Raw genomic sequence first — 15214 nt, forward strand, 5'->3', positions numbered from 1 at the left:
TGACAATTACAATTTAACAAAAGCAGATGGCTGAATTAAGAATTTTGTTAATCTGTATTTAGATATGGCTATACAATTATTGTTTTTGTTGAAAATTTTGAAACCTTTCCAGTTAATGATGGGATAAGGCGTTTATGCTGATATAACTTCAACTTTACTGTAAAAAGTAAGATTTTTGAAGCAGTTTATCAGAAGATTGTACATGTAATATCTCTTCATGGTAAGTTTCTGCAAGAAACTATTGTTATGCACATGCCAATCATGTAAACACATAGCGCTGATTTTTTTATTAAATAGTAAAAAATTGCTTTTTCAATTTTCTAAAATAATTTAATTAAATTAATTAATTAAATTTTAACTTTTTGTTGCAATTTTTAAAATACTTACTAATTCGATAAAAATTTAATTTACTTTCATGAAAATTAAACTTTAAACCAAAAATGGAAGTGTGAACTTATTTGATTTTTTCAAGTATTTTATGAAATTGACTTTAACACAACATTTGCACCTACCGTAAGTGCTGTTATAAATTATTATGTACAACTTATCAGCATTTTACGTAAAACTATATTTTGGTTGCTACTGATATGACCACATATGTTATTCAGATAAAATGTAATATCAACACTCAGTTGTTTGTGAGTAAATGGGAACATCTTCCTTTCCAGTTTTAGTTAGCATAACTCAAAAAAATGAATTTTTTAAGAATTCAACCAATTTTTCGGCTTTATTGAAGCAATCAAAAACATAAAAATCAATTAATCAAATGAATCATAGAACTAAAAAACCATAAACATAGATGTATAATTACATCTAATCATAAACACCTAGAACAACAAGAACGTATGGTAGAACCATCAATACAAACAACAGTAAACACAAGGAACCATGACCACACAGAAGCATACAAACTCAGAAGCATAAACACATAGAACCATAAATACATAAAAATATAAATGCATAGAACTATGAATATATGTAACCATATAGCCTACAAATTGAACCACAACTACATTGAGCCACAAACACATAAATCCATAAACATTACTGATCTTTTAACATGTGAAATCACATCCATATTAACTCCAATTTACTTAATGCAACATTTGATACTGATATGATAGAATAATATTAATAGTAATGATGATAATAATAATAGTAATCATAATAATAATAACAACGATATTAATGTACCTAATATTTTTCTAGATTGTATTTAGCCTATATTCCAGCAATATTATTCATAATACCATAATTGTATTAATATAAGTCTCAGTGAGACAGTAAATTTTTACAAGAAGAATATAACGTGAAGCATTTAAAAAGTTCAGTTTTAGCTTAAGTTTTGCTCCAACATGTTTTTACATGTACTACAGTATATACCAATAAAAGTCTGATTAGTTGTATAAAATTGTACACCTATAAAAAGTTAGAATGGAGGTATTGAATAGATTGAAGTTGAAGTGATTTGAAATAGATGGTTGTCAAGTGATGGATCAAATAGAACAACACATTTTTTTTACGGATGAAGCATTCATGTACCAAAAATCTATATAATAATAATCTAATATATTAATATTAATTTTACAAAAAATGATGCAATGAAATATAAATGTATATAATACCAAATAGTTAGAATACGTTAAAATCAGAAAAGGTTATGAAGCGCTATATTCAAGTTTAACTTAAATGTAAACCAGAGTGAACTGTAGCAAAATGAACACTGTTAAATAATTGCACTAGAGTTTAATATAACCTATTGATGTTATATGCTGTCTGATTGGTAATAGTTTATGTTCTCATTCAAATATTCAATCTATCAAAAACTATATGCTTTTTTTGCTGGGAGCTTTTTTAGCGGTCCTGATGCATTGGTTTATCACATTAAAGAATCTTTCACATATATCTTATTTTTCTAATCTTTCTCTATAGAGGTGTTGAGAGGAGATGTTGTAGTTGTGAGCAGCAATAGATACACCCCTACTAAAAAAGATAGAGATGGTTTGACTCTGAGATGTAAAGACAGAACTCATTCAGTTCTGGAGAATGATTACCCTGAAAACATAATCAAGTCAGAAATTGTGGAGCCTCACTGTAAGTTGAGTTGCGTAATTGAGTCTACCATGGCATTTACTAAATAATGCTCATGAGGTTTTAATTTAACTAGCTAGTGGAAAATATAAAGTGTGTGTTTGATGTTTTAACTTTAGTTTCAAGTCTTCAAACATACTTTAGTGAGTTAACGGTTTTATAATTTCAGATCTTGATTATGGGACTTTAACCAGCATTCAGCACCAAAAACCTAAATCATCACTGTCACTGTCTTGCAACGTGGTAGGAAATCCAGTTCCTTTCTACAGCTGGGCATGTAGTAAAGGATGCACAGATACTAAAACAAACCAACTAATTCTTTCTGCTAACTCGTGGGAAGGGGATCAAGTGGAGACAATTACCTGTACTGCTTCTGTTGAATGTGAGGAAACAACATCCTAATAGTTAAAGTTAAATGTTGAACATTTATCTTTATACGATTTACAAAATAGCAACTTACTGGCTGATGGTCGCAAACTAGTCTTACTAACCAGTTTTTGTGTCCGCATTTTCATTAACAGATATTCATGAAATCTGTCTTATTATAAACTCCATGCATTATAGACATACTGTAGGCACATTAATGCAATGTATGACTGAACTCATTTGCCAAAGGTCAACAATTATTTAAAACTTGATTGCCTCTTATTCGGATGCTGTCTTTAGTTCAACTCAAAATATTTTTATAGTCAAGTAAAATCAGCTACTTTATAGATAAGTGAAAAGTTTCTCTGAAAAAACTCCAGTAGCCTTAGTCAATAGAAGCATTAGTTATAAATATATCTGTCACAAGCATTGATCTATTTACGAATGTATCCAGTATTTTATTACGTGTAGCTTCTCTTTACATGAAAATGTTAGCATCGAAAGGCTTTACCTAAATATTATTTTGTAGCTCTTGAGCCAGTCACCTGTATATTCAATATTAGCCGGACAGATGCAACTGAACTCACATCAACTAGCCAACCACTTTTGATGACAGAAAAAGAATTTTCACCCGTTGTTATACTTGGAATTGTAGCTGGTATTCTTTCTGTTGCTCTTGTTGTGCTTGTTGCACAGTCAGCTGTTTTTTGCTGGTGGAAAAAGAAAAATGGTGAGTTTTAACTTGCAGGTTTTAACTGACCCATGATTCAGAAAAAAATTAAATAAGTTTGTTAGTTTTCTGTGCTAAAAACCTGCTTTAATAAGTTTTTTTGAGATCAATTATGAAGTTTTATCATAACAAATTTGTTTACTACAAATATATTTAATATCAGATAAACAGGTGCGGCTAGCCTACCTCCCACTAGCCAATCATATTTGATGACAAACAGACAAGCTTCACCTGCAGCTGTTGCACCAGCAACTGTAGCTGGTATTCTTGCTGTTGACTTTGTTTCACTTGCAGCTGCGTTTTGGTAGCGGAAAAAGACAACTGCTAAGTTTTACCTTGCCGGTTTTAGCTAAAAAATTCAAGTAAATTTGTTAGTTTCCTTACCAAAAACTTGGTATAGAAAATTGTTGAGTGACATTATAAAGTCTTTTAACTGATGCAGTCAATATGAAATCAAAAATCATGGCAATGTTTTATTGTGTGTTGCTTATATATACTTTTAGATATGAAAAGCTCTATTTTGGTGGTGAAAAAGGTGAGCCGGTAAGTTCTACCTTGCTGGTTTCAGTTGAAAACAATCATGGAAAAATTGATACAATAGAGATAAATACATTATGAATAAAATATTATCAGGTAAACATAATGAAAAAAATGTGTTACAGACAATAAAAATGTTGAGTTCAGTTTTATATGTAAAGCCAGGCATCGATAGAGAAGAAAACTCATGTGTACCAAACAACTGTTTTACTTCTTACATAACAGTAGATATAGAAGTCAGCTAAGCAATAACATCAAAGATAAAGTGATTTAATAAAAATAGTTCTGATCATGACTATTTTCAGATAGTTTACAGTCTATTTTCACCATTAGTTGAATGTTTCATTGATCATTTACTAGAGGATGTTTTACTGTCACTGCTTGAAACTTGTAACTTCTCACATATACAAAATGTAAATAATAGAAGGTGTTTATGTCTTTAGTAACTTGATGTCTTTTTATTTTAGTCAACAAGCTATAGCAGACACAGAGTTTAACTTAGAGCTTGTTCCATGCTCAGGTACCGTACACCGTAGTAGCTGTGCCAGTTAATAATTTTATTTACATTTTATGTTTGCTTATACATATACTTTTTTATAAACCTTCAAGCTAATTTTGTGTTTTTTTTCTTACCAGATGGAAGAAACTGCATCTATGAATCACCCGTCACAGGAAGTCAAGAAGGTCATCGTTACGCCCGTGTGTTGCATCAATAACCTTATGAGAATGTAAAAAGGAACGCATGTGTTTGTAGTAGAACAGTGTCATGAAAAAGGCAAAAAGTGTGCTTGGTGGATGTGCTAGTTTATATGTGATATCTATCTAGCACATCTGTTTGTTTGTAACTTCCAAATTCCACTCTTGATTTAATTTTACTTCAAACGTTTTTGCTGTATAAATATATATATATATATATATATATATATATATATATATATATTTCAAATCAAACTTAGGCTAATCTAAATTTTTGTGTATTAATTTTCTTTAGGAGATTCACAATGTGTTTGCAAAAAACTTCTTCGGTTATTATTACCAATATTATTGTTTTTAACATTCCAATGAACTAGTTTGTTAATACGTAAAAAAGTATTTTGATAAACACTTATTTCTAAAAACAAACTTATGCTATTTTCAACAAAATCACAATAACTATAACCATATTATCATCAATAACAGTAAAACAAATTGAATGTTTTGATTTACAATTCCTTATAAAGTACTAAATAGCTAGAGCTACAATTTGTCAAAATTTTTCTGTGGTCTTGCGCAATTTCCTATCCACACATCCACCCATCCCATATTATAGCAAACTTTTGCTAATTTGATTAGGGTTGAAAGTACTCAGTTCTAAAACTAATTTAGCCCATTATGTCAAAGAGGAATAATGTTAACAATTGTGGTCATTAGTAACTCACAGTAAAATAAAAAGTAGAACTAAGGTAATAATAATAATGTTATGAATGTATTTGTAGATAGCTCAGCGGGAAAGAATCAAAATCAGTCCTCAAAATGAATGCTCACAATTTTCTAAGAACAGGGCTGCCAAAAAATTCAACATTCATGATACTGTAGGTTTTTGATCAAAACTCAAAGGATTTTTGTTCAAATAAACTATCTCATTTGCTAAAATGCACCATTTATTTTTTGTAGGTTAGAATGACTAACTATCTATTGCCTCTTACAGCATCATATTTTGTTAATAAACTAACAGATAAGTTACATATTAGTGATTAAATGCAACTTGTTTGATGAATTTTTTATTTAAGAGACAAGATATATACAGTGCTAATGGAGTTTGAGCCTAAGTTTATGGTTATCGAAATGCAAAAATGTTTAACATGAAATTGGATAGAAGAACTTCAAAATAACACAAAAACAAAAAATACTTCGAAATAGCTTTGTCATGTAATTAAAATGTGTTCTTGTAGATACCAACAACTTTATGTAAATCCACTTTGCAAACTCAATTAGGGCAAAAAAAACACGACGGTATATGTGACACTCTGCTGACATATGCGCTACTCTGCTATTAAGTGTAAAACTCTACTGTCATAAGTGACACCCCATCGTCATATGTGGCTATATGCTAGTGTAGATGACACTGGGCTGTCATAAGTTAAACTCAGATGAATATTTAAGCCTTTACAGCTATATGTGACACTCTGTAGTCACATTAAAACACAACAATAGTTTTTTCCATTTGCCGAAATTAAAATTTTTCAATTTTACGTTTATTTATGTAAATGTTAAAGTAATTATTATTACTACTTATCTCACTGAGTTAGCTGCGCGTTTGACTGAGAAAACGTTAAGTTTTTTTTCTCAATGCCAGACTGTGTACTAAATAGAAATTGACCATTTAGAAATTAATCATAATTAGTTAAACTAAAGTATGAAATAATTTCTGTTTCTAAACTTTGAGAGGAAGAGAAAAAGAGAGAATGAGTTAGAGATAGGAAAAGAGAGAGAGTTTCAAGAATCAGAAAATTAACATAGACCTACTAGCTAGAAGCAAAATGTGTCACTTTTTCTGAAAAAAATGTCATCATACAGTACAAGTTACTATCAATGTGCAAGAGCTACTAGTATTCTTAGCTCTTTCACTTCCGTAGACGCATAAACGTGTTTTCGTGGAACGACTGCCGTAGACGCATTATTTCGACTTTTCCAGCAGTTGCGTAGTTACCTAATTTTATTATTCGTTGACAGCATAAACCACAGTCTTTAAGACTTTTATGAAATTGACAGTGTTGCCCGAAGATTTGTCTATAAAATTAGCTAAAATTAACAAAGCAATTTTTAACCTTTGTTTGAGATTTTCTAATTTAATAACGAACATTTTTTTGTGTGAGTTCGTGAATTACTGCGCGCGAGTCAGAAAACAGGTAATTAGTTGTGTTGATGACATTATAGCCAATTCAGATTCAGATTTTCATGATTATACAGATAAATAAAGCAGCTGCACTGTCTCTGATAGTGGTGAAAGTAATAATTTTGTAAAAGTAAGGAACATTATGAAGGATCGTTTTAGCTTTGCATCGACCGTAGCTTCACACAGCTTTATCATCGCACAAAGTATAGATCTAATGATTTTTTGCATAGCAATGTTGGTTAAAATGTTTGCAAATTAAAATATGTAACAAAAATGTTCTAGATAAAGATTGAAATTGGAAAAAATACTGTTTACATATCATGAAGCAATATCGGCAATTTTCGGTAAAATGGCTGGCGCTTGGCAGATACCCGAATTTGTACATGGTTGGCAGTGAAAGGGTTATAGTTGTAGAGTTATAGAACTATGGAAAAGTAAATGCATAAAAACATGGATACCAAGAGCAATAAATACATAGAACCATAAACACCTAAAACCTTTAATACCTGGAACTGTAAATACACAAACCAAAATACATAGAACCGTAAACACATAGAACCATAAATTTAGAGTAACTAAATACTCTATAACTTTGATGAAGTTGGTGTTTAGAACAGGTGACTTGCTAAAGATGCACTGGTACAACTATTGTTCAGTTACAAGCGAACAGTCAAAGGCTGTGGTACAACCAATTCAGTTGCTCAAGTAGGTAGAAAGTTGTTGCAGAAGTTTGAGCTGTCTGCATCTGAGGCAAGAGAACGGCTGCACTATTTACGCTGATAAGCAGGAGAAAATTACCCACTATTTGGTAACAAAGTAGAGTGGCTGTCTAATTGAGCCTATGGTGATTTTGGGTGTGCTGCCTTAGAACAGTTTCAAACGTGTGTGAATGACCAAAAGTTTTGGTGACACCTACTGCTGTTTGGGTCTCAAATCTTAAAAAATCCATCACCATATCACGATGGAAAACTATTTTAAATTGGCTATCAACCAGTGAAGCTGCCCAAAGCTAAACAGATTTTTAGAATCACCCAATTAAATGATACACATGTATGAGCGGCACAGCCAAAGGAATGTGACAGTAGAAAACAAGAGGGCCAAGATTTAAAAAGGAGCAGCTCGGCAAAGCCACTGAGTCGAGGAGGTTGGCCCCACTTCTTCGAGACGGCTGAGACAGCCACTAAAGGAGAGAGTGAGCTAACTCTTGGTTTGGCTAAAACTTTTGATAGGGCTGTGGGTCAACCACCAAGTTGCTCACAAAAGACTGACCTGCAGCTGTCAGTTTCAGGGGTCTAGGGGCAAAGCTGATTAAGAAGACTCATATAAAAGAAGCGCAGATGAGCCCAGTAAAGAAGAGAACCTGGAAGGCCGGGACAGTTCAATTGATTGCTGTATGCTTTTCGCTGTACCACTATAGATATTGACAAATATAGATTCATAATATAAATTATGTAAATTTATTTCTCAAGCAATATAACTTAGATTGCCTAGTTTACTCAAGTGGTTTAGTTGCTTGTGGAAAAGTAAAGTGTCATGGTGAATCCTTTACAAGAAGCAACACTGACAGCAGTGAATCAAGCTAGTTTAGTGTCTGAGATGTTGACACATTTATAAACATACAAAATCTAAAAATATACAATTTTATGCAAATGACACAATGAACTGTAAACATGTATAACAACCAATACTTAAATTAAGCAAAAATCATAAAGATTTTGAACCTGCATTTCAAGCTTACATGTAAGATAAATGTAAGCCTGCCTGAACTACAGCAACATCAATACTTTTAAGTCATTTCACTAAAATTTGAGATACTTTACTTGCTGCCATTTAAAGTATTGTGAATAATTATTAATCGTTTATGTTCTCAGTTCAATAGTTTTACTCTACCAAATAAGCCAATCGCTATTTAAACATTGTTAGCATTCTTGATGCATCAGATAATGACATTTTGCCTAATCTATGCTATTTCGCTTTACATTTTAATATATGCCATTTCATTACATAAAATAATACTAGGAGAATCAGTGCAAATATCATGGCTCTGTAATCTTTTTAGTTACCATTCTTCAACACAGGCAATTGACGCTCATGTTAGTCTTCAGTTGGCTATTAACAAAGCTGGAGAAACTCATGATAACTTTTTTACCATTTTTTATTTGCCATGTTCACTTCACCATCATGTTTAAGTTTCTACATAAACTAAATTATAGTACAATGCACTTAAATATTCTATATTGCATTGCATTGTATTATACCGTGGCATGCTATATTCTATTTAATGTGATGATAAATGCTGCTATAAACTGGGTAGTAAATTATACTATCAGCAAAGTCAATCCCAGAACATGTCTAAAATTTTGAGTGACTGCAAGGCGCTTTCGTTTATATTGTTAGTAACTCAGTAATCTCTTAGGTATCTAATTCATTTTTGCTCTTTAAAACTAATACGATTTAAATTATAAAGATAAGTATGGTGTGTAATATATAACCAGTTTTTGTAAAACAATGAAATACCATGTAATTTTATACTTTTGGTTACTTAATGTTCTTAAAAAAGGTTTATGCTCTCACATCATAATTTTACATGTATGCACATCTTTGCACATGTTGAGGTTAAAAGCCATATAGGCTACTTTATATACATGTAGTTTTATTTTATGTTTGACATTTGCCGCTGTCATTCGTTTAATGGTTAACAGACAGCAAATTTGTTTATCATACTAACATCTTTAGCTAATATTACATACAGAGGTTTCAAAAATATATTTAAGCAATTACCAGGTTTAATCAACCTTTTGAAGTTGTGAGAATGAACAGATGTATAGGCGATCTTTGTAAAATATTGACCGAAAACAGCTATAACGCTATAAAATTAGATCAAAATCATCTTTTTGAAAATTGGGTTTCTAAAAAGTGTCAATTTAAACATCCTGATTTACAGAAACCGTGTGTTTGTTAATAGGTTTTAAACATAGCACTTTTGAGAATAGCTAATTTTTATGGACAATTTTTTAAATTTCCAATTTTCTTGATACAAGAAATTTTTACTAGCACATTCCACAAAACGAACACATAAGCAATTGCTAGAATTTTACAAGGTATTTTGTAACTTTAGCAGGTTGTATTTTTCAGTACGTATGAAAGATGTTTTGACCGTCTGTTATATGATATTAGTTGCCATATTGGGTAACCGGAACAAGGTAGGGAGGCAACTTCATGAAGTGATGTATAAGAACATCCGCCAACATAAGTTCTTTTGTCTTGCATTCAACCACAGGCTAACTGCCTGAATTTACATGTATAATCATAATTCACAAGTCTGTGGTTTGCTGAAAGCATGCCTACCTTATATTACTGCCTAGTACTGTTCTCTTGTTCTGCTAACATCAAAATTGTTGCGCAAAACAAAATATATTGATTGCTTGGCATAAATAGATGTAATTTTAAAAGGCTATCAATTGACTTTGAAGTGAAACTTTGTTCTCAACTGTTTTCAAATTGTTCAGACAATAAATACTGTATCAAGCTGTAAATGGCCATGTTTACTCACAGTCTACGAAGTCTCACAAAGTGTTTTCTCGTTATGAATGTTATTTTGTCTCCTCATCTGTCATTGTATCAAATGAACAATTGAGATTGACAATGCATCAGTCCATACTAGTGAAGGTCAGTTGGTAAGACTTTGATTGAATACTAAACTCAATGCATTTGATAAGCACTAAAGTGATTGGCAACCAAAATTAGTTGCAGGGATAGATTGAATTATAGCTCTTTTTAACTCTGTTCAAGTAGAAGATAAAAATACTGTGTTTATGGTCATAACATAAAACAAACATGATTTGTCAAACAAAAGTGAACCCAAATTAGTATACAATTGAGCAAATCCATCTGTGCAAGGAAAAGGAAACTCTCTATTAATCAAAAAACTGCTCTTTATAACAATGAAGCTGATGAAATATAACTTTCTTGGAAATTGCAAAAACTTGAAATGACCAGAGGTTTCAACATTGTGAAAATCTTTTTTGTTTTTCTGTTTGGCCGAAGTTTAATACAGCGATTTAATTTTAATTTAAGATTTTTTCAACCTAATATTCCCCTTGTTAGCTACAAACCTTGCATTAAGTGCTATCAGTAAAGCTTAGGCCTCTGTTATAATTTCTTTACTGTGCATTCAATAAAACTATTTTCACAGCTACATCTGTATCACACTGCAGCACAGTATATCACAGCATACCACAACATATCACATCATATCACAGTTTGCCACAGCATGTCGCACCATACCAACCGAGTATAGGTTAGTATACATATACTTTTGTTTTCTCGTAAATACTTCATAACGGCTCTTCTAACATATTTTATTATACCAACTGAACCTGGATATGCTCTGTATCTGTATTTTGTAAGGTAGTTTATGATCATACAGTGTACACCTTATTGACATTCTACAAAATAGAATACAAAAATGTGGTGTATAGAGTCACAAGCTTTACATATTTAACGAACTCAGACTATATAGTAGGTAGAGTACAGTCAATAAACTAAATCTCTTTTACAGTCTGTACTAACACTTCGGTTTTGGTGGTGATTACACATCTTCAGATAAGTATGTATATACGAAATTGTTGAATGAAGATTTAGGGATTTTCCTATTTATTAGAAACATCAAAATATTATAATCGGGGTTGTGACCATTACCAAAAAATTATAACTATGCATTGATAAGTACTCACTGATGACTGGATGCAAAGTATATGACAGTTGCATCACAGTACAATTTTGTCTGGATATCTATATAGTATAATCAGCAGTGCAGTGGGATTACTAAGCATGCCTCGACCATGCAGTATAATTGAATTGCGTTCTTTCACTACTGCGCAATGTACAATATACATTTAGTACCCCTGCTTTATAATGCGCAGGAAGCAGTATTGAAGCATTGTATTATATACAGCAGTCCTATATAAGCAGTACACAAGCATTGTCTTATATAAGCAGTATTATATACTCACTGAAAAGTATACAGTGTTGAATACAGTGAGAGTGCTGCTAGAGAGCTTTCACAGATATAGATGAAGTAGGAACTTTTGCATTACACTATACATACATGCTCAGCACATTTTTGTGATAACAAATCACAGAATCAAGCATTTATAGTTCACAGGTATGCAAACACATAATTATTGCAAATTGTGAATGCCGCTCAAAATTGAGTATGAGAAGGCAAACGGAGTGATCACAGTAAGCTTGTTATATGAAATGAGAATCTATTGTTTTCTTTATACATAATGTTAATGAGAATACAAAGCATAAAACCTTAATTTCATCGAAATGGTCATAATATCTGACTCCTCAACTCAATATATTGGAGTTAGAGCACAAGTTAGATTAGTAAAATTAATTACCAAAAGCAATGAAAACTGAAGCTTTTAAGGCAATCAACTTTTGTTTTCAATTTTCAAACAGCATTGATTCTAGTGAGAACTTTCGGCAATGTGCAGTATCAATGAACTCAATGGTACAGATGCTTAGAAAGCTAGCAGTTCTACCTGCACCAATCATTTGCCCTCCGTCTTTTCTGAACTACCTTGCATTTTGGCTACTCTCTATACTTTATCAGCATGCATGTGTAAAGGTTTTGTACGACCTTCACTTTCCTTTACTAGTACAAGACTGGTGCATGAGTTTATACATACATTTTCTGCTTAGCTCATAAGTTGTACAAGAATGCTCAAGTAACAGGCAATGAACAGGCCCCGAATAGCTCTGCTCTCTAGCACAAATGTTCAGGCTTATATAGCGAGTAAGCCCCCTCCGCTCGTTCTGCTTGGCTGGGCTTGACCCGGCTCGGCTTTGGCTTGGCTTGGCTCTACTCAGCTCGGCTTGGCTCTACTCGGCTCGGCTTGGCTCTGACTGGCTTAATTCTTACCTCGTTATTCTGCCTGACTGAGCACTGGCACTGACTGGCTTAGCTCTGACTCAGCTCTCAGTGGATCACATTCCACAACACATGATCATTTTTCTTGGCACTTGAAACTGCCAGAGTACTAGTTGTAATAATAGTAGCTGAAGCATCGCAGTATTTCTAGATTTTTATAAATATTTAATATTTGTTTAGCAAAAATAATACGATGCTGGCCTTAAAACAAATGTGCTTGACATTTGGTAAAATTTTCTAATGGATTAATTCATAGATCATCAATATACATTATTTGTTACCATGTCAGCCACATGAAACCTAAAAGTGTAAAGACGATCACTTCAAGTTTTTTGGTAGACATATTACATAATGAATGCTCGTCACATAATCAAACGCATAATAGAAAATTCAACACTAGGCAACATGTGTTTTTTTAGACTATGAATAAGGAATAAAAAAGACATCAATTGATGTAAACTTGCATGGGAACATAAGCACCTGTATTTCCCTGTCTGTACCTAATAAGTAAACTCTTGAATCTTTAATATTTTTACTAATGTTTCCATCAGGCAGCTGAAAAAATCAGTAGCTTTTCTTTGTAGTTTATTTGGCTAAATTTAGTAATGAAACAATTGCAAATAATAATGCAATAAAGTAAATGTTTTCCAATTGAATTAGTTTTGAGGAAAAATGATTCATGCAGAGAGAAATTTAATATGAGATCTAAAAGTTATCAGCAAATAACTTCGGTTTAAAGAGCTAATTGCTGTTAAAATCTGATAACACCAGACAGTCATACTGGTTAAATCAATCGACAGTCAAGTATATTTTTGTGGAAATGTAGTAATTGTAAGTAGGCCCGTTTTCCCTGGAGCAGCTGGCCGGCTGAGCCGCCTCCACTTTTTAGGAATTTTTGGCGGCTAAGTACAGCCAAACTCGGATAACTCGCTCTCGGATAAAATGTAAAAGTTTATCTCGAACACTTGGTTAACTTGAACGGATTTGTCTGGTTCATTCCTAGGCAATGATAAATTGCTATGGATAACTCAACCTCAACATCATTAACTCGAACAGTTATTTGCCAAACGGCTAAGAGGACGGTTTTTATCGCTGTGGAATATCACTTTATTCCAAGCCATAAAGATAAACATCAAATTTTAGTAGTTGTTAGGCGTCATTATTATCATCATCGGCAAAATAGTTGTGGTAACTACTCTTATAAAAGTTTGCAAAACGTCAAGTTTTACAAAAGATCCACTTGGCAATAGCCCATCGAAAGTGTAGAAACCTTCGGATGAACTTAAGATAAAATCGGCAAAAATTGATCGCTGTTGCAACGCTCAAAAGTAAAAGATGTCTTTTTTGAGGTCATCCCGCATCTTAGTATCACTAAATGAGTGGTTTGGATAGCACCACTAATATCACTTATTAGCAGGTATTAATAGTACCGCTCATGATGTGGCTTTATTAGCATCACTCATACAGATATATTTATCTCGATGATTTATTATAAAATATCTATAATGCAGCAACATAATTATAGCATTGTTTAAAACCGCTCAAACAGTGGTATTAGTTTAGTACCATTTGTGATGTGGTAGCAATTAAAATTGGGAGTTGTGCACTCGCTGCACCATACAATTGAGCACAATCCGGTCCAAACCAAACCACGTACTGGCTTAGCAGTCACCATGGATATTCTATGGCTATAGCAATTTAATAGGCTTGTCATTTTATGGTAACACATCATATTTTACCCAAAATGAGCGCAAGTGTTAGAAAGTTTACAGAACAGAAAGACCAATAATATTATAAGCGTTATAATAATATAGCGCTATAATGTTATATTATGTGATATTAGAGCTAATATAACACCACGAATTGTGCTAATTAATACCACTGCATGAGTGGTTTTAAAATGACCACTCTCATACCATTGGACAAGCCATATTATTCATGCCGCTTTATAAGCAGTATTAATGTGGGGATACACTGCTTTTTTCTGAGCGTTTTAACTGCGGCCAAGTTTAACCTATTTTAATCTGAAAACGTCCTAACAGTGACGTCACCTAAAACAAACAAATATCAAATAATTGAAAAATATTTATACTTTCCAATAAAAATTTTTAAAACGTTACATGAGAGGCCCGGTTGAGGCTCTACATGAAAGAAACCTGTTGGGGGGCTTGCACAGCCTCTCCAAACCCACAGATGTTCATAACTAGGCGCCTAAAATTTGCCGCCTCAACTTCCAACCAGGGAATACCGGCCTGATTGTGAGAGCCTCTTCTTTGGATCAAACCAGGCTTTAGTTTTAAATGTAGTTCGGCATTTAATTTAGTTTTGCATTTAATCTAGTTCCGGATTCTGAAAAACCTTAGTGCAAACTTTTCAGACGAATAACAAGAATTACTGTACAGAAAGCAGTTCATACCTTGTTTGACTTGTATATTTTAATATTTATACTTCAAACTAGCCAAGCTCTTCACAACGCACTAAATTAGGTTATTACAGGTTTTCCTGAATGTGGAAGTACTGCTGGTCATATTGACAGAAAAATGAATTCGCTTCTCATTTGCACTAGTACAATCAACAGTTGTCTGTACCAAACTCGGTTTTTCGAGATTTTTTTACGCATTTTTATTTTGTGATAGAGCCTGCGTTACGAAGTGCAACAACCCTAATTCAGATT

General features: G+C 32.7%; 1 long non-coding RNA gene across 1 annotated transcript in view; it reads left to right on the plus strand.

The window, feature by feature from the left end:
* LOC137397001 (uncharacterized) overlaps positions 1-2085 on the plus strand; it is a 113127-nt gene extending 111042 nt beyond the window's left edge. The window contains exon 3 of the long non-coding RNA XR_010978691.1: positions 1933-2085. This is a non-coding gene — a long non-coding RNA (uncharacterized lncRNA). The remainder of the gene's footprint in view (positions 1-1932) is intronic.
* Positions 2086-15214: the final 13129 nt, after the last annotated feature.

This window comes from Watersipora subatra, chromosome 5 (genome assembly GCF_963576615.1).
Source record: "Watersipora subatra chromosome 5, tzWatSuba1.1, whole genome shotgun sequence".
Classification (NCBI taxonomy): Eukaryota; Metazoa; Bryozoa; class Gymnolaemata; order Cheilostomatida; family Watersiporidae; genus Watersipora; species Watersipora subatra.